We start from the raw sequence: 18,644 nt of genomic DNA on the forward strand, positions 1-18,644 counted from the left end.
AACAGTGTTTTTTATGTTCTCTTACCTCTGCTGGGCCTCCGATCATTATACTGGGGGTTTGAAAAGACCCCTGAGTATAATAGTGTTTGTGGCGCCTACGGCCGGTAACGGCCTATTAAGAAAAAAAAACAGAACACAGCGGTAGTGGCTATCGCCGGGCCCCTAATGTATTGGGCCCTGTGGTAGCTGCTACCCCGGTAGTTACACCCCTAATTCACACCTATCTCCAGAAAGGGGGTCACCCTTCCCGCGTTTTGCCTGGTTAGGTTGTCCACTTTTAAAGGAGTAATGGAAACACCTGAGCACACTTGCTTTGCTAATTCCCATAAGAGTTTAGTGGACTCCTGAAGACTGATGTGTTTCTACCATGTGGAACCTAAATTTACAGCATATACAGTCCTATGAAAAAGTTTGGGCACCCCTATTAATCTTAATCATTTTTAGTTCTAAATATTTTGGTATTTGCAACAGCCATTTCAGTTTGATATATCTAATAACTGATGGACACAGTAATATTTCAGGATTGAAATGAGGTTTATTGTACTAACAGAAAATGCGCAATATGCATTAAACCAAAATTTGACCGGTGCAAAAGTATGGGCACCTCAACAGAAAAGTGACATTAATATTTAGTAGATCCTCCTTTTGCAAAGATAACAGCCTCTAGTTGCTTCCTGTAGCTTGTAATCAGTTCCTGGATCCTGGATAAAGGTATTTTGGACAAACAATTCGCGTTCAGATCAGTTAGATGGTCGCCGAGCATGGACAGCCCACATCAAATCATCCCACAGATGTTCAATGATATTCAGGTCTGGGGACTGGGATGGCCATTCCAGAACATTGTAATTGTTCCTCTGCATGAATGCCTGAGTTGATTTGGAGCGGTGTTTTGGATCATTGTCTTGCTGAAATATCCATCCCCGGCGTAACTTCAACTTCGTCACTGATTCTTGAACATTATTCTCAAGAATCTGCTGATACTGAGTGGAATCCATGCGACCCTCAACTTTAACAAGATTCCCGGTGCCGGCATTGGCCACACAGCCCCAAAGCATGATGGAACCTCCACCAAATTTTACAGTGGGTAGCAAGTGTTTTTCTTGGAATGCTGTTTCTTTTTGGACGCCATGCATAACGCCTTTTTGTATGACCAAACAACTCAATCTTTGTTTCCAAAATGAAGTTGGCTTCTCCAAATGTGCTTTTGCATACCTCAGGCAACTCTATTTGTGGCGTACGTGCAGAAACGGCTTCTTTCTCATCACTTTCCCATACAGCTTCTCCTTGTGCAAAGTGCGCTGTATTGCTGACCGATGCACAGTGACACCATCTGCAGCAAGATGATGCTGCAGCTCTTTCGAGGTGGTCTGTGGATTGTCCTTGCTGTTCTCACTATTCTTCTTCTCTGCCTTTCTGATATTTTTCTTGGCCTGCCACTTCTGGGCTTAACAAGAACTGTCCCTGTGGTCTTCCATTTCCTTACTATGTTCCTCACAGTGGAAACTGACAGGTTAAATCTCTGAGACAACTTTTTGTATCCTTCCCCTGAACAACTATGTTGAACAATCTTTGTTTTCAGATCATTTGAGAGCGGGCTGTCCATGTTCGGCGACCATCAAACTTAACTGAACTTGAATTGTTTTGTAGAAAGAAATGGTCCAAAATCCCTTCATCCAGGATCCAGAAACTGATTAAAAGCTACAGGAAGCGACTAGAGGCTGTTATCTTTGCAAAAGGAGGATGTACTAAATATTAATGTCACTTTTCTGTTGAGGTGCCCATATTTTTGCACCGGTCAAATTTTGGTTTAATGCATTTTGCGCATTTTCTGTTAGTACAATAAACCTCATTTCAATCCTGAAATATTACTGTGTCCATCAGTTATTAGATATATCAAACTGAAATGGCTGCTGCAAACACCAAAATATTTAGAACTAAAAATGATTAAGATTAATAGGGGTGCCCAAACTTTTTCATAGGACTGTATGTACATATGACATTTATGGCATACTAGCTTTTACCCGCGACTTCGTCTGCCGTGATTTGAGAATTGGGCGGACACAGACGTGTGAAACTGTAAAAGTGCTTTAAAAAGTTTGGTGGGCTAGCAAATGTGATGTGATGTGTTGTATTGTGTATGTCGTGATACAGACAATGTGATGTGTTGTATTGTGTATGTCGTGATACAGACAATGTGATGTGTTGTATTGTGTATGTCGTGATACAGACAATGTGATGTGTTGTATTGTGTATGTCGTGATACAGACAATGTGATGTGTTGTATTGTGTATGTCGTGATACAGACAATGTGATGTGTTGTATTGTGTATGTCGTGATACAGACAATGTGATGTGTTGTATTGTGTCAGACAATGTGATGTGTTGTATTGTGTATGTCGTGATACAGACAATGTGATGTGTTGTATTGTGTCAGACAATGTGATGTGTTGTATTGTGTATGTCGTGATACAGACAATGTGATGTGTTATATAGTGGAAAGCTATATGTAAAATGTGAGTGAGTAGAGTGAGGGCTACTCCTGAGGAGACAGTAAGGAGTGTGCAGGCAGGTTGAGACAGGAAATGCCAGGCAGTGTGTGTGAGTCTATAGCTGGGGCTAGGAGTCCTGCTTTTGTGAGTCTCCTGCTAGGAAGCCATGTTGTTTAGTGGCACCAAAAGTAGCCTGTGACTCAATCCTAAGGGAAAACTATGTTTGTGGAAAATTGCACGCAAATCCGTCCAGGCGTTTTAGCGTGATTGAGGAACAAACATCCAAACTCACAAACATCCAAACACACAAACTTTCACACTTATAATATTAGTAGGATTGTATGTAATGTACAAGATAGAGATACCTCTTTAAGGCTGAGTTTACATAAGCGATCAGTGTGGACCTGGCATAACGCTGTATTTGGTGGATATTGTAGGCGATCTGATAACAAACAGACATATAATATTATATATATATATATATATATATATATATATATATATATATATATACAGTCCTATGAAAAAGTTTGGGCACCCCTATTAATCTTAATCATTTTTAGTTCTAAATATTTTGGTGTTTGCAACAGCCATTTCAGTTTGATATATCTAATAACTGATGGACACAGTAATATTTCAGGATTGAAATGAGGTTTATTGTACTAACAGAAAATGCGCAATATGCATTAAACCAAAATTTGACCGGTGCAAAAATATGGGCACCTCAACAGAAAAGTGACATTAATATTTAGTACATCCTCCTTTTGCAAAGATAACAGCCTCTAGTCGCTTCCTGTAGCTTTTAATCAGTTCCTGGATCCTGGATGAAGGTATTTTGGACCATTTCTTTCTACAAAACAATTCAAGTTCAGTTCAGTTTGATGGTCGCCGAACATGGACAGCCCGCTCTCAAATGATCTGAAAACAAAGATTGTTCAACATAGTTGTTCAGGGGAAGGATACAAAACGTTGTCTCAGAGATTTAACCTGTCAGTTTCCACTGTGAGGAACATAGTAAGGAAATGGAAGACCACAGGGACAGTTCTTGTTAAGCCCAGAAGTGGCAGGCCAAGAAAAATATCAGAAAGGCAGAGAAGAAGAATGGTGAGAACAGTCAAGGACAATCCACAGACCACCTCCAAAGAGCTGCAGAATCATCTTGCTGCAGATGGTGTCACTGTGCATCGGTCAACTATACAGCGCACTTTGCACAAGGAGAAACTGTATGGGAGAGTGATGAGAAAGAAGCCGTTTCTGCACGTACGCCACAAATAGAGTTGCCTGAGGTATGAAAAAGCACATTTGGACAAGGCAGCTTCATTTTGGAAACAAAAATTGAGTTGTTTGGTTATAAAAAAAGTCGTTATGCATGGCGTCCAAAAAGAAACAGCATTCCAAGAAAAACACATGCTACCCACTGTAAAATTTGGTGGAGGTTCCATCATGCTTTGGGGCTGTGTGGCCAATGCCGGCATCGGGAATCTTGTTAAAGTTGAGGGTCGCATGGATTCCACTCAGTATCAGCAGATTCTTGAGAATAATGTTCAAGAATCAGTGACGAAGTTGAAGTTACGCCGGGGATGGATATTTCAGCAAGACAATGATCCAAAACACCGCTCCAAATCCTCAGGCATTCATGCAGAGGAACAATTACAATGTTCTGGAATGGCCATCCCAGTCCCCAGACCTGAATATCATTGAACATCTGTGGGATGATTTGAAGCGGGCTGTCCATGCTCGGCGACCATCTAACTTAACTGAACTTGAATTGTTTGTCCAAAATACCTTTATCCAGGATCCAGGAACTGATTAAAAGCTACAGGAAGCGACTAGAGGCTGTTATCTTTGCAAAAGGAGGATGTACTAAATATTAATGTCACTTTTCTGTTGAGGTGCCCATACTTTTGCACCGGTCAAATTTTGGTTTAATGCATATTGCACATTTTCTGTTAGTACAATAAACCTCATTTCAATCCTGAAATATTACTGTGTCCATCAGTTATTAGATATATCAAACTGAAATGGCTGTTGCAAATACCAAAATATTTAGAACTAAAAATGATTAAGATTAATAGGGGTGCCCAAACTTTTTCATAGGACTGTATATATATGTGGGTGTGTGTATGTATGTGTGTGTTAGGAATCACTATTTTTCCTTAGATCGTCCGAGGGCCCAAAGACCTCTCTATAACATAAGAAGACACCAGTATTATAGATCGCCCCCCCCCCCCCCCCCATTTCAGATTTTGCATTGGAGCTCGGGTGCTTTATGTAACAACTCTGTATGTTTTGTAATCTTTATTAGTGTAACATACTGTGTAATGTTTCCGTGTTATACCTTGGGTTATAATAACAACCTTAAATCACATAAATATGTCCTATGTCATGCACTACAATAGTACAATAAGCCCCTTCCATCCATAGCTAAATACATATTTGCTGCCTGCTACTGTAGCATATGGTGAAATGATACAATTAACTAGTTAGCAGACACAGATAAGGCACAGTGTAATTGAAAGAAATTAGCATTCAGGGCTGGTGACCTGCACATGGTCGGCCATGCTTGCTGTGTAAGCCTGTCTGTTGGCTGTTTCTATAGTTACAAAAAGCCAGTGCAACCCAATGAGCTATCTGCAGCACTGCTGAAAGGACCAGCCATTTTCCTCCGAGGCAGCAGTGTGCTGTGTGTTATGCCCTGCTATATCCTTTATTTACGGGGAATAAATAACATCTACTGAGGGGTACGCCAGGGCAGGAGGCCAGCAGGGCTTGCTGATCATTGCTACAGCTGAGAATGCCTTGGAGCCCCTGTTTTGATGAGCGGCTTGTGCTCTGATCTCAGAAGATGGAATGCAGGCTGATAATGCTGCATATCCTTTATCAGGCGGTGGAGTAGGTTTTTTGTCTTGTAAAGGCAAGGTTCCCCTGCAACGTTATCTGAAGGGCTCAGTACTAGCTGCTCACAAGGGAAGCTTAGTGACCCGAACAAAGGGTGTTGCCCTTTTTGTAATCTGTGCTTTTTTTTTTTTTTTTTCCTTAATACAAGAAGACAGCAGTAGCGAAGAAGCAGGTGTATCACTCATCTAAGCTCTGAGCTACAATACACAGCCCCTGCACCGTCTCTGGTATTACCTTACCCTTCCTGGACAGGTCCTTCCTCAACACTTTTGCTTGGAGACTAGGGTACACATCATTACGATCGCGAACTACCTGCGCAACAAGGTAAGAATTCATCCTGTGCTTAGAAAACATAATATAATAAATGTATAATAGAAGTATTCTATAATATATGTCCTTGTATAATTTCATGTTTTACATTGTATCTATATACATTTGTATTGCCAGTTTCAAACATTTCTCCTAAATTTATATCAGAAAGTGTGTATCTGTATACAGCACATAAATGGTATATTATACGATCAGAAATCAGGGCGTCTAAATGCAGATATGATGTATAAGAAGACTGCAAAAATGTCAAAGCACTTGGCCTAGAAGAGTGTTCTCCTGTCTCCCCATTGTTATGTTATCTAGGTCAGGCTAGCAGGTGGCATGTATTTATGTTTCACAGGGCATTGCCATGCCCTGACTAGTAAAAGTTAGTCAATTATTTTCTAATTTGTAGGAGAAAGGTGCCATGTAATATGCAGTGGGTATCAAAGAGTTAATACCATCCAGCATACACCCCACCACTCAGCTTAGCACACCCACTGGGTTTCATCGCATGGAGTCAAAGGGAAGAATAGACAGCCAGCTAGGAGTGGAGCACATACAGTGACATGCTATTATATTATGCATACCGGCTCATTTTCCCCATACAAAACAGGATCTATCACACAATGAAATGAGTTTGTTACTTCTCAAATATTCATAGCCATAGCATAGACCAACACCCACCAATAATTCCTTCTCCACCACCAATGGTCCCATAGGGACACTTGAGCTGTCAATACTAGTAAAGGTCAATAGAGGCCGAAGAAACAGCAATTGGTTAATGTTTAAGTGATATAAAAGGGAAGGGATAGAGTTACACATAGTAAGGCGGCTGCAGGGCACAAGTAGGTAGAAGGGACATTGTGCTGCATTCCCACAACTAGTTGCTCTGACAATTTCCTTTTTTTTCTTTGTTCCGTTCCTATGCATACAAATATGAATATCTCTATAGAGTCGTCCAGGTGATCTGTTTGCTATAATGTATCTGGATACACAATAAAGCCTGAGTTCCGATCATAATAGGCACGCTGATGTCACTGTCATAGCCTTAGATAAACTTTATTGACACGAGTGTTTGTGCACAATAACATGGGTACAACATAGTATTATAGCGCAGTAAGCATGCACAGGTTTAGTGGCATGGTCTGTACAACTGATATTTTTTGGTTTCCATTTGGATGATTATTTAGGTCTTTCAATGACCAGCGATTGTCCTCGTCTCTACTATGCTTTGTGATGCTATTGATTGATCCCCCTCCCCCATTCAGTAACGCTGCATGCTATTTTTCCTACTGTGCCATTGCATTTTGTCCTACACTGAACATGTGAACGAAACTGTAATATACAGTATGTAATGTAGGCAGAATAATAACTATATACACAGGTAGTCGAGTTATTGGACATGTAAGCCCATACACATTTACATTAAGTGTACAACAAAGGACGTGTAAAAATCTGAAGACGCTGGGTGTGTAAGAGGAATATGCTTTTTATTACAACCTTCTGAAGGAAGATAAATGAAGGTGACAGACACAAGGCCCACCCAGAAACATGTCACTATGGCTGCTCTCTGCCTTCTTAAAGCCCAACACTTAGCTCTTCCCCATAGTAGTAAATAATATGGTACTTTATTGAAATAGTAGGGGCTGGAACTTGTCATTTTCTGCCCCCAACACTTTGTGAAACATCATCATCATCTCATAAAACTGAAGTCATACTGAAAGATGAGGACTATAGTAATAATAATATGCTACAAGCATTATATAGAGATAATAGGGGATGGGATTGTAAGTGGATTTGCTTTGATGGTTATTATTGAAGGTGTTTATAAGGTGTACAATTCTGCCCCCAAAACCAAACCTGTGCTGTGTCTCTTTAAGAGGTGGGGTACTGGCATTCGAAGTAATGTAACATGCACTAGAAAATAATGTGTAAAATTATAAATCCTAAAATTCCTGTACATTGGGATAAACTGGATGAGCAGGTCTTCACTTGAGAACTCACCAGTTTTGATAGTTAGTGATAGGCACTGTTTTGATCTGTTAGGTGATAAAGGTTATTTAGGTTGGGTTTAACCTCTGTGACCCCCACCATTGTCAAGAGGAGTTTCCAAATCCCTGTTTTCAGCCAAAGAGCAGGGTGAGCATATCCCTCTCAATAGAAATGAATGCAAGTATCAGTGAACAGCTGAGTGCACTCATGTATCTAGATACTGCCATAGGACAACCCCTATAACCTGGTCATATCCAACAAAGCTGGGCAATTATATTCTCAGATCCTCTATGTATATTGACTGGTCATGCAGGTTCTCTGAAGGTGGTTTAATTACAATATGTATGATCTTTGTTTGCTCTAACATTGAGGTATAGTCTGGCTGCCCCATAAACGTAAGCTTGTTTAACAAAAACTTAAGCATAGCCTACTTATGGGGCAGAGATATTGCTAACAGAAGGTTAGTGTCAAATGTACAGTATTACTGTGTATTTGCAGCTTTAAAGGAGTTTTCAGGGGGGAAATTTTTTTTTTTTTTTAAAAAAGGGTCTGTGCTATTAAAGGGTCAATAAATAGACCCAAATACCTTTAGTAGTGTTTTGAGTGATTTCTGGGTTTCTCTCAGAGTGCCTAGCATCTTCTACATTTGTTTACATGGTGTAGCTTCCTGCTGCCTTAGCTGATGCAATGCATTATGGTAGTTGTAGGCTCTCACACCATCTCCCTCTCACTGTTCCTCATCTCTCTCTCTCTCTCTCTCACTAACACCCCCTCCCTGTCTCCCTAGCTATCACGCCCACTTCTAGCCCTTCCCAACTAACTCAGCCTACCCCCCACCCGCACCCCCCGCACACACCATTATACCTACCCATCTTCTTCCTCTCCAGATTTCCTTCTGCAGGGAATGGCTCCTTCTCTTCTTTGATTCTGCCTGTGCAGCAGTCCCCGGCACTGTTCTGTAGCCTTCGCGCCATCTCTACTGCACAGGAGTGGGCGGCTCCTTTGGGCTCCTATGCTTGCGTAATAGAGATGGAGTCTCGGCTACAGCAGCTCTTTTGCGCACGCGCGAGCAAACTGCACAGAAGGAGGAGGAGCCATTCCCCACAGGAGAAAGTCTGTAAGGAAGATATACAAGTATGATGGCGTGGAGGGAGGTGGGGGGGGAGGAGTCCGGAAACGGATCATTGAGGATAATCAGAAAAGGTCCCTGGTCATGTGACTGCCCAAGGGATATGGATAAATATACATTTTTGATAAATTATGTAATTTAGAAAGTATGCGAGGGGGTGTTTAGATTAGTGTAGGAATGTCTGTTTATCCCGGACAACCCTAGATCTATCCAGCTATGAGTCAATGGTTAAAGCTCTATCACATCTCATCCATAAAAATCCACCTAATGTCCTAAATACTTAAAAAAATACAGTAAATAAAAATCACTAAATAAAAACATAAATCTCTTGTATTACAATGAAGCCCAGGCTTTTACTGGTGGCCATCATGGGTACTACCATTGAGGGCCTTTCATACCTGTTACTAGTGATACAGAACTGATGGAGAGCAGGATCTACTGTATGTGACGGATACAAAGCTTGCTGTTCCTTTTTATATACATTCACATATCATACCTTGATAAAAAAAAATTCATTACCCAAGCTTATAAGGTGAATTATAGTAAATTTCCATTTTACAGAATAAAATAGAATTTTCAATAAATTTCCTTGCTTCCTCCTTATTAAGTGTAAAGGTTAATTGAAATAGTGTTGCGTCTATGAATCCACATTTACTCACAGACAATCCCATTAGACTGTAATGGTCCGTAAAGTTATTTTTGCTTTGATTAGCGCAGTCTGCGGGAAGAAACAATAAGCAGATTATACACTCATATGGTGACTGTGATACAACTTGCCTTACATGATGTGTTCTTCAGTTGGAAGGGTAACACCTTGTAGCAGGATAACTGCAATGGTACATGCTTGGTCAGTCATCTTTGGGTTTATATAAAGTTAGTTAAAGTAAATGGAAACAAATTCTCAAGGTTTGTAATATATACAGTACTGTCAAGGGTGTAATTCAAGGGGGTGCAGACGGTACAGTCGCACCTAGGCCCAGAAGCCCTAGGGGACACATAAATGGTGTTTTCCAATATGGAGCAGACTATAAGCAATACATCATATCTGGGGACCCTGGTACAGATTTTGGATTGAGGCCCAGGTGTTCACATTACACCTCTGTAGGTGTTTTACAACCAATGTATCCATGAGCACCTCAGGTATATATGGACCTCTGTGTGGACATAGCTCATCCTGCTCATAATGTGCATATACAGCATATGTAGCTATGGATTCTGTGACCACAAAATGGGTCACATACGTATAATCTAAATAGGCCTCAAGTATTATTATTATTGCAACATAGTTCTTGTATTTGCTGATCAATCTGTTTCATTTGTGCCAAACTTTTGACTGCATTGCAGAGGTGGGGAAGGTTCACATGTAAATGGTGAGTACATATAGGTGCAGGGGTGGTCACATTATGTAGTCACATGACTCATGGTCCTTCCAAGCCACATAACATCATCACATGACTACAAACGCACCTTCAAGCCTGCAATATACGGATCTGAGTTTTGCACCTTATGCCATCATACACAGTTTGTGACCACAATGCAACATTTCATCTTAGTTTCTGTTTATAACAAAATAACATCATACAAACTCCAAGAAAATCTTTCCCTGGGTTTGCTTCAAAGAGACAATGCAAGGGCTGCAACAAGGTAACATTCCTAACCACTGAGCCTATAGGATAGGCCATAAATGTTTCCAGAAGAGGTAATCAATATCAGATCAGTGAGGGTCCGATACCTGGCACCCCCACTAATCAGCTGCTTGCAAGGACATCAGTGTTCAGATGAGCTCTGCAGATTCTTCACTACTTATTAAGCAACGCACCCTTTGGCATAGCTATGGGAGTACAGTAGTAGCAGTCACTACTAGACCCCAGAGAGGACCCTAAAGGACCCTCTGCCACATAAAATATACCACTTTTCTAAATGGCAGAAGGTAGGTAGGGGCACCTTTATAGATTTTGGATTGGGGCCCAGAAAATCAAGTTATGCCACCACACAGTACATTTTATAGCAGTTTTGCATGGTATGGCAACTTGGCAATGGCAATCAAGACACATAAGACTGATCCCCACAATCACAAGCTTCAAGAAGGCCCCGAAGACTCACCTATTTAGGAAGGCCTACAACCTCCAATAACACTATCACCGCACCACCATCTGAACAGTCTCCTCCCTCTCCTTCTGTCTCTACCTCCTTCCCTCATAGATTGTAAGCCCTCACGGGCAGGGCCCTCTACCCCACCGTGCCATTCGGTCATTGTTAGTATTATTGTACCTGTATATTTTGTGTATTGTATGTAACCCCCAAATGTAAAGCACCATGGAATTAATGGTGCTATATAAATAAACAATAATAATAATAGTATGGCTGCTCAGTCCCATTGACTTGAATGGGACTGAGCTGCAAACAGACCATGTGACTGATGACATTGAGTTGTGAAACAGAATTGGTGTTCACTCAGTTGATCAGTGGGGGTGCCAGGTGTCAGACCTCCACCGACCTGATATTGATGACCTATCCAAGGATTTAGTTAATCAGAACAGTCCCTTAACAGGAGCAAATTAAAAAAAAAAAAAAAAAAAAAAGTATACTGACAATAAACAAGTGTAGTGATTTTAGTTTTCAGCATTTTCTACCTTCTTTTATCCATTTTCAATCATTCTCAGTTCTGTTTTTTAGGACAGGTTATTACTTGATCTAATTTTATCTTGCATTGCATATTAAGCAAAAACTACACAAATCAAAATGAGTAAAAATTGAAGTTGAGTTATATAATGTGACTCTTAAGTGTTAGGCAGCATTCACACTGAGTAACGCTGGCGTTTTTTGTGCTTATTTTGGCACGTAGCGCCGTGTAAACGCCGCTTTTGCGCCGCGTTTGCGACTCGCTATTTTGCGGTCGCGTTGGACGTTTACGCACCGCTACGTGCCAAAATAAGCACAAAAAACGCCAGTGTTACTCAGTGTGAATGCTGCCTAAGTGAATAGTGTTTACTGCATAAGTAAGATTTATTGTGAAGAATTTGCTGAAGGTTTTACTGTATAAAAGCAGGTAAGGCTCACCTGGACGCCTGCCACAGTCACCATAGTCCTGAATGATTCAGGAGTTGAAGACAGGAACAAGTAATGAGAGACCTAGACAAACAATCCGCTTCTGTATATCATATTATAAATAGGAAAATAAAGGTAGTGAATACTAAGACCAGACAATGAAAAGCAGAACGGGAGGAAGTCTCCATACAAAAGCCAGACATTCCATAGCATAATGCTACACACCGAATCTATGGTATACAGGTACTCACACTTATAATATACCTTCTATTATAATTCTGCTCCTGAGAGTGGCTCTGGAATGAATGGCAGAAACAGGACACTGTCACAACAACTGCAAGCTCATCTGAGCGGGAAGCTACAAGGTCTAACCTGCTTATACGTAACAGAAGCAGATCCATCCGTACAACCACTGCCATGGATCTGCAACCACTGCTACCATTCATGCAGCCATTTTTATTACATGGCATATGATCACATGGCACAATGTATTCTTCTTATGCAGCATGCTTGCTGTAAGTGTATTATATCACAGGCAAGAGTATATCTATAGGGGGTGCAAAGGCAGTAGTCACTACAAGGTCCTGGACCCAGGGAGGGCCACACAATATATACAACTATACTAAATGACATCAGATACCTAGGGACACCATTACATATTTTGCATTGGGGCCCAGGAGCTTCAGGTTATGTCTTTGGCACAATTGATATGCTGTATAGGTCTTATACAGCAACCATACTTTATTAAAACAAATCATAAACATTAAGAGATCCTGCATCATTCCAAAGTAAGTACTGAATGCAGGTATAGTGAGGGGTAGCAACTCTACCTGGGCCCTTGTAACAGAGGAGGAGGTGAACCTTGAACAGAATTTGCATTAGAGGCCATCGCTCTCTTTTCACTGGCGTCCTCAAGTAGCCCTACAAGTCAAGTATTCAGATGTTTTTTATGGTCGTTAAAACACTGATATATATATGGAATGACCTAGTAGAAGATTTTCAGAGGACAGTGTATCTCTAGCCGGTGGATGCATTAGCACAATCATCCCATCATTCACATCATGCTGATCATTCCTGCTGCACAGGCATAAGGTCTCAGCAGAGACATTGTACAGCGCCACACAGAGTTTTCCCTTCCTCCATACTACAGAGCCGCAGAGCCTCCATATGTTGACATACAATGCTCTGTTAGTTGCCATTTATACTGAGCTATTCTCCCCTTGAAGCAATGCTTGTGAAGCAAACAAGCTCCATACACAGAGATATTGGAATTGGAAGGATAGAGGAGTACAGTTAGGGTTTGTTAACACTTCATTCCATAACAGGCTAACACCAACGGACATAAAATGACAGATGCAGATGGAGCCCCTTACTTCTGATATAAGTCTGCATTCACCCCAATGTAAAAAGCATGATGGAAGTTTTCATGTTTTTTCATTTCTAATGGGAGAAAAATTGGTGCCATGTAGGACTTTTTCTTCCATTACCATGTAAACAAATACGACAGAAGACAGTGTCTATTATGTTTTTTGCATTTAGTCAATTGTAATGACCAGCCCCCTCCATCTGTGTCCATACTCTACTACCATTAATGTCTTTTACGGTCACCCTATGACAGATGAAAGCAACAGACCCCAGAGTATAATAATCGGAGACCCAGGGGAATAAAAACATAAAAAAACACTTACCTGTCCCCCGGCTCCGCTGCAGTCCTCCGCTTCAATGACGTCAGACGTCACATGACCCGGGACGCAGGCCGGGTTCATGTGACGTCAGAGAACTAGGCAGAAGCCTGCCCGGTGCCTGGAGAGGTAAGTAACACAGTTTTTTATGTTTCTTACGTCTCCTGGGCCTCTGATCGTTATACTCGAGGGGGGGGGGGGGGGGGTCAGCAAAGACCCCAGGATTGGTAAGTAAATAGGGCCCGTTACCGGCTGGAATAACTAAAAAACGTGGTGGTAGCGGCTGTCACTGGGCCCCTAATGTCCCGTGCCCTGTGGCAGCTGCCTCCGCGGTAGTTACGCCACTGGTGTGAACACTCCCTTAGACTTGGTTCACATGTCAAAATTTGTAGAAGATGAAAAATTCGGGTTTAGGTATTCAAAGGCAGAATTCTTCTACTTTACCAAATATGCTCGTTCCCATCTGCGTCTCTGTATGGGAATTCCATTCCCCTCTCCGCATTTTTCGCCCTTTTCAGGCACAAACCAAACATAAAACACGTGGACCCAACATAGTTTATGGGTCCGTGGGTTTCCTAAGGTAACCGTTTTTTTATGCAGATTAAGTTTCCGTTCAGGGAGCCCCCAAGTGGATCCCTCGAATAGAAACCCATGCGCAGATGTGAACCAAGCCTGAACAAGGACAAGTCTATATTATCAGAATTCAGCTCCATAAACTAATATGCAAGTATTTCTTTACAAAAAACAAGTAGCGAATAAGGCAGCAAAAACTATAGGATAACAAGTGCCTGTTATAGAACATATAGCAATATAATAATGTAACGGCTCTTGTTTTCAGGAGTGAATATGTAAAAGATTATCTAAGATTTAAGAAAGAGGTTTTTCAGGCTAAAAATATTTATGACCTAAACTGAGGATTCAAGAGAATGGGAATTGACCTGAAGTATTCTGGTTTGGCCCCTATACCTAGAAGAGACTTGTCTGCATTGTCTGTGTATTAGCTGCTGAGAAGAGCGTATTAATGGGGATGCCTTGCCACCCAATCGGATATTGATGACATATCCTCTGGATAGGGTATCATTTATAGTTCTTTATATACTGATGCTCTATCTCATCTTATAAAGTGATGGCATATCACAAGCGTACAGATTCAGTACTACCTTCATTTCAAAGTCTTTCCTACACGGTGGTGTCCTGGCCACTGTACAACTTTATAATAGATATAAAAATATACCTGCCATTCCATCATCCGTGCCCATTGCAGCCATCTTTTATTCTTTATTCATATCTTACTTTCTTACTTAGCCAGTGATGTGACCAGCCACAAAGGCCTATAGACCAGAGGGCATCACTTATGGTCACCTCACTGGCACATGCTAAAACAACTATAACATATAGAACAGGATATGTCATTATTTCTGGATTTTATTCCATTTTTCAACCTACTATATACTTCTAGGTGCTTACAAGTAAGTGTATCACTATAGTTGATTGGTAAAAATTGAATATTGTAAGTAACCAAAAAACTACTATAACTATAGAAGTGATGATGAATTACAGAAATTGTATAGATTCTGATGAATATTCACAATAGATTAAACCATAAGGATGGTTTTCTGGTATTAGGATGGCCATACATGTGCGATAGCTGTCAACTGCTTACTTATGTACAATAAATGTTATTCTTAATGTGGAGAGGGGAATAAGTCACTTCCAGACCCTTTTTTTTAAAGAATATGTTACCACAAGACCACTATATTTGGTGTATTGAAATTCAACATGAACTTTCCATCAACTTCATCTACCACCTCATATAGATTAGATTGTTGACTGAAGTTGGCAGGTTTGCTGGACATTTATCTAATCTGTAAGGTCAGCTTTAGGTCTTTGCTACACATGAAATAGTTGCTTAGACAAGGTACAGTATTGTTGTTTCCCAGGTAGCAGCATGTAATGTGTCCTCTCAATGTGACAACTCAACAATTGACGTAGGAATTGTTGGAGTACGGTATACAAAAGGTATGGCCATGGTTGATATCGTGGCTGACAATTCATGTTGCCATGTAGTGGTAGCCTATAACTGCCCATATTGTATGCTACAATGGTTATACAAATGTTCAGAAACTACGTTGTGAAACATATCAGATATTTCCTTAAAAGATGATCAGCCATGTTTGATTTCCACGGTCATTTGTCACTCTCTGTGCTATATCTATGGAATTGTTAAAAGGGGTATTCCCATAACTTTTGTTCACCAACCTGCAGGCTCTGGGCTCTCTTCACTTCCTGGTTTTCTTGGCACATTGGTGGGCAGGGTTTCACTTCCTCTGCTATCTGCTAAGTTTGCAGTCAGTAATGAGGGATTGGTTGTAAATGCATTATCACAGTATGAAGCTGGTGTAGAAGCTGATGTAGCAGAGCTGAATTTGAGTCAGTTTGCATTAAATGCAGAAGAAACGGACTCCCTATCTCAACCCTTATCAGCCAAATTCAATTAAACCGGCTGATAAGTGGAAGAGGGAGATAAAGAATTTAAAAATCCCTGAGTTCTCACCTCCCCCCTCTCCTATCTGAGGAGCTCCGCTACTTGTCAGACATACACAGCTCAGAGTTGCTCCCAGCACTCAGCCCCTCCCTCCCCCCCTGAGAGCAGGCAGCTACTCCACTGAGTGACTGAGCAGATAAGCCCGTGGTCTGGGGCCCGTGGTCATAGAAACGCATGTAAACAATGAAGTGAATAAATTAAGATAGGGGCCAAACAAAGCAGTTTTGATAAAGCAATGCCTTTAGAAAAAGTCTTAAACCCACATAAACTAGCAGTATAGATAGGATCCTTGTTATAGGACAACCCCTTTAACCAAGTATTTGCTAGTTTGGGAATAGGTATGATTTTTTTTCCAAAATAATAATAATAATAATAATAATAATACAGTAATATCTCTGTAAGATAATATAAGGATGATCCCTTTCAATAGCTGTAATGGCCAAGCATTTTGGGTGAAAATTGTTTACAGAAGTATTTCAGTTACTGGTCAGCCTAAAATATTATACTGTCATAACTTTATACCTGACGTTGTTATCTATGTTTCACATTTGTCTTCAGTATACTATTGTATTGATCTGCGCAGTACTCTAGAAGGACTTCATTTATCAGAGCACTGGAGAATATAAAAGAACATTGTGTGAGATAGGGCAAGGTACGGCTTCAACACAATATAATATATGGTTTAAGAGAAAGTTACATCTTAGTTAATCCACAGAACACAATGTTCATCAATTCACTTGTACAGTACAGTATGTGAAATGGTGGCAATAAAGGGATTAAGTACTCAGAACATGAATCAAAGACTAAAGTGTCCAAAATACTGTATAAAAGAATATCCATACTTTCTTAATCAGTTATATAATGCCTGTTTTCTTAAGTCATGAATATACAGAGCGCTAGTGTTGTAGTGTTATAGCTATATTAGTATCATAGTTATGTTTACTTGGCCTTGATTGAAAAATGTGCATTTCTACTATGGATTCCCATGTCCTGTCTGTCAGTATACAAATTAATTCTTCGGACAATGGGTGTGTTGCCTCTGACCTTTCTTTAGCAGTAGCAATGACCTCATTGCTCCAAAGAGCTCATTTCGATTTTGCTATAATCATGAAGGTTATATCATGAAGATACCTAAGCAGCCATGACAATGTATAGCTATATTATAAATGCTTTCTATACATTTTTAAGGCTGCACTGATCCTACTTATTTTCTTTTGCATCCTTTATATAAAATGTAAGCATACTGCTATCAACACACAAAATTGCTATTTTTGGTAGGCCAGCATTATCCTTGCAGTTCAGATAGAACTATCTAATACCTTACAGAACTCCCCACACCGATTACAAACCTTATTTACTTGTTCACATGACATTATGGTATATATGCCAAGTATATAATAGGTCTCATGTCACCTGACAGTGAAAGAGAGTCCCTTTGGCTGCTATCGGGCCGTAATATATTGGTATACTTTTGCAGTATGTGATAAAGTTGTAGGACGAACTATGTCATACAGTGATATACAGTAATAAATTGTAACTACATAAAAGGTTCTTGTATAGAAAACAGGACATACTTAGATTATTAGATTAATGTTGAAAGAGCTTGATGACAAATCTAATAATGTGTATGGGGACCAGCTGACTGTCCTGCAATAGCAGTATAAAGAATTTTCGGCACTCAAAGTTCAAGCTTCCAAAGTTTGTATTTATTAACAGCCAACAGGAATGAACCAACGTTTCGGTCTGGTATAGACCTTCTTCTGTGTGCCAGTATTCTAGTTGAAAAGTGAAGTGGAAGCCAAGGATTCAGGAATAGGGAGTCCAGGTCAGATAGGACACTGAAGAAGGTCTATACCAGACCGAAACGTTTGTTCATTCCTGTCGGATGTTAATAAATATACACTTTGAAAGCTTGAACTTTGAGTGCCGGAAACTCTTTATACTGTATACTATGGCCGTGAGAAGTCTTTTCCTGGCACCATACATATAAGACCGAGTGACGGTATATTATTACCATTGTCCTGCAATAGCAGTTGCTTGGGGACTGGATTTTATAGACTGTAAGCCCTTGCGGGCAGGGCCCTCTATCCCACTGTGCCAGTTGGTCACTGTATTATGTTTGTTCTGCATATTTTCTGTACTGTATGTAAACCACCAATTAATCATGCTATATAAATTATTAATAATAATAACAATAATAAGATTGCAGTATTCTGAAACCCTTTGTTCAGCAAGGAGATAAGTCTATGCTAAAGGTGTCTGCCAGTTACTACAACACCCTCCCCCAAATGTAAATCTTTATAAGGAAGGTGAAGGAAGACAGGCGTTGACCAATGGGAATTCACCCAGCAGAAATTTAATGAGTGTGCCCAATCTTGTTATAAAAGGGGTATTCCTGTCTGAACTATCAATCACCTAATCACTGGACAGGTGACAAATGCTAGACCAACAATAACAACAATCCCTTTTAAGAAGATACTTTTTTCAAAATGTATTTACCAAAGTTTTCACTGAAAAAGACACTATAAATCATATCACTGAAAAGCATTG

General features: G+C 40.3%; 1 protein-coding gene across 9 annotated transcripts in view; it reads left to right on the plus strand.

The window, feature by feature from the left end:
- The first annotated feature begins 5,101 nt into the window (after positions 1-5,101).
- Positions 5,102-18,644, plus strand: part of SORBS2 (sorbin and SH3 domain containing 2) — a 218,724-nt gene continuing 205,181 nt past the window's right edge. For all 9 annotated transcript variants that reach the window (XM_075258987.1, XM_075258861.1, XM_075258853.1 and 6 more), the window contains exon 1: positions 5,102-5,710. The gene's annotated coding sequence lies outside the window, so the exon portion shown is untranslated. The remainder of the gene's footprint in view (positions 5,711-18,644) is intronic.

Source organism: Leptodactylus fuscus, chromosome 1 (assembly GCF_031893055.1).
Source record: "Leptodactylus fuscus isolate aLepFus1 chromosome 1, aLepFus1.hap2, whole genome shotgun sequence".
Lineage (NCBI taxonomy): Eukaryota > Metazoa > Chordata > Amphibia > Anura > Leptodactylidae > Leptodactylus > Leptodactylus fuscus.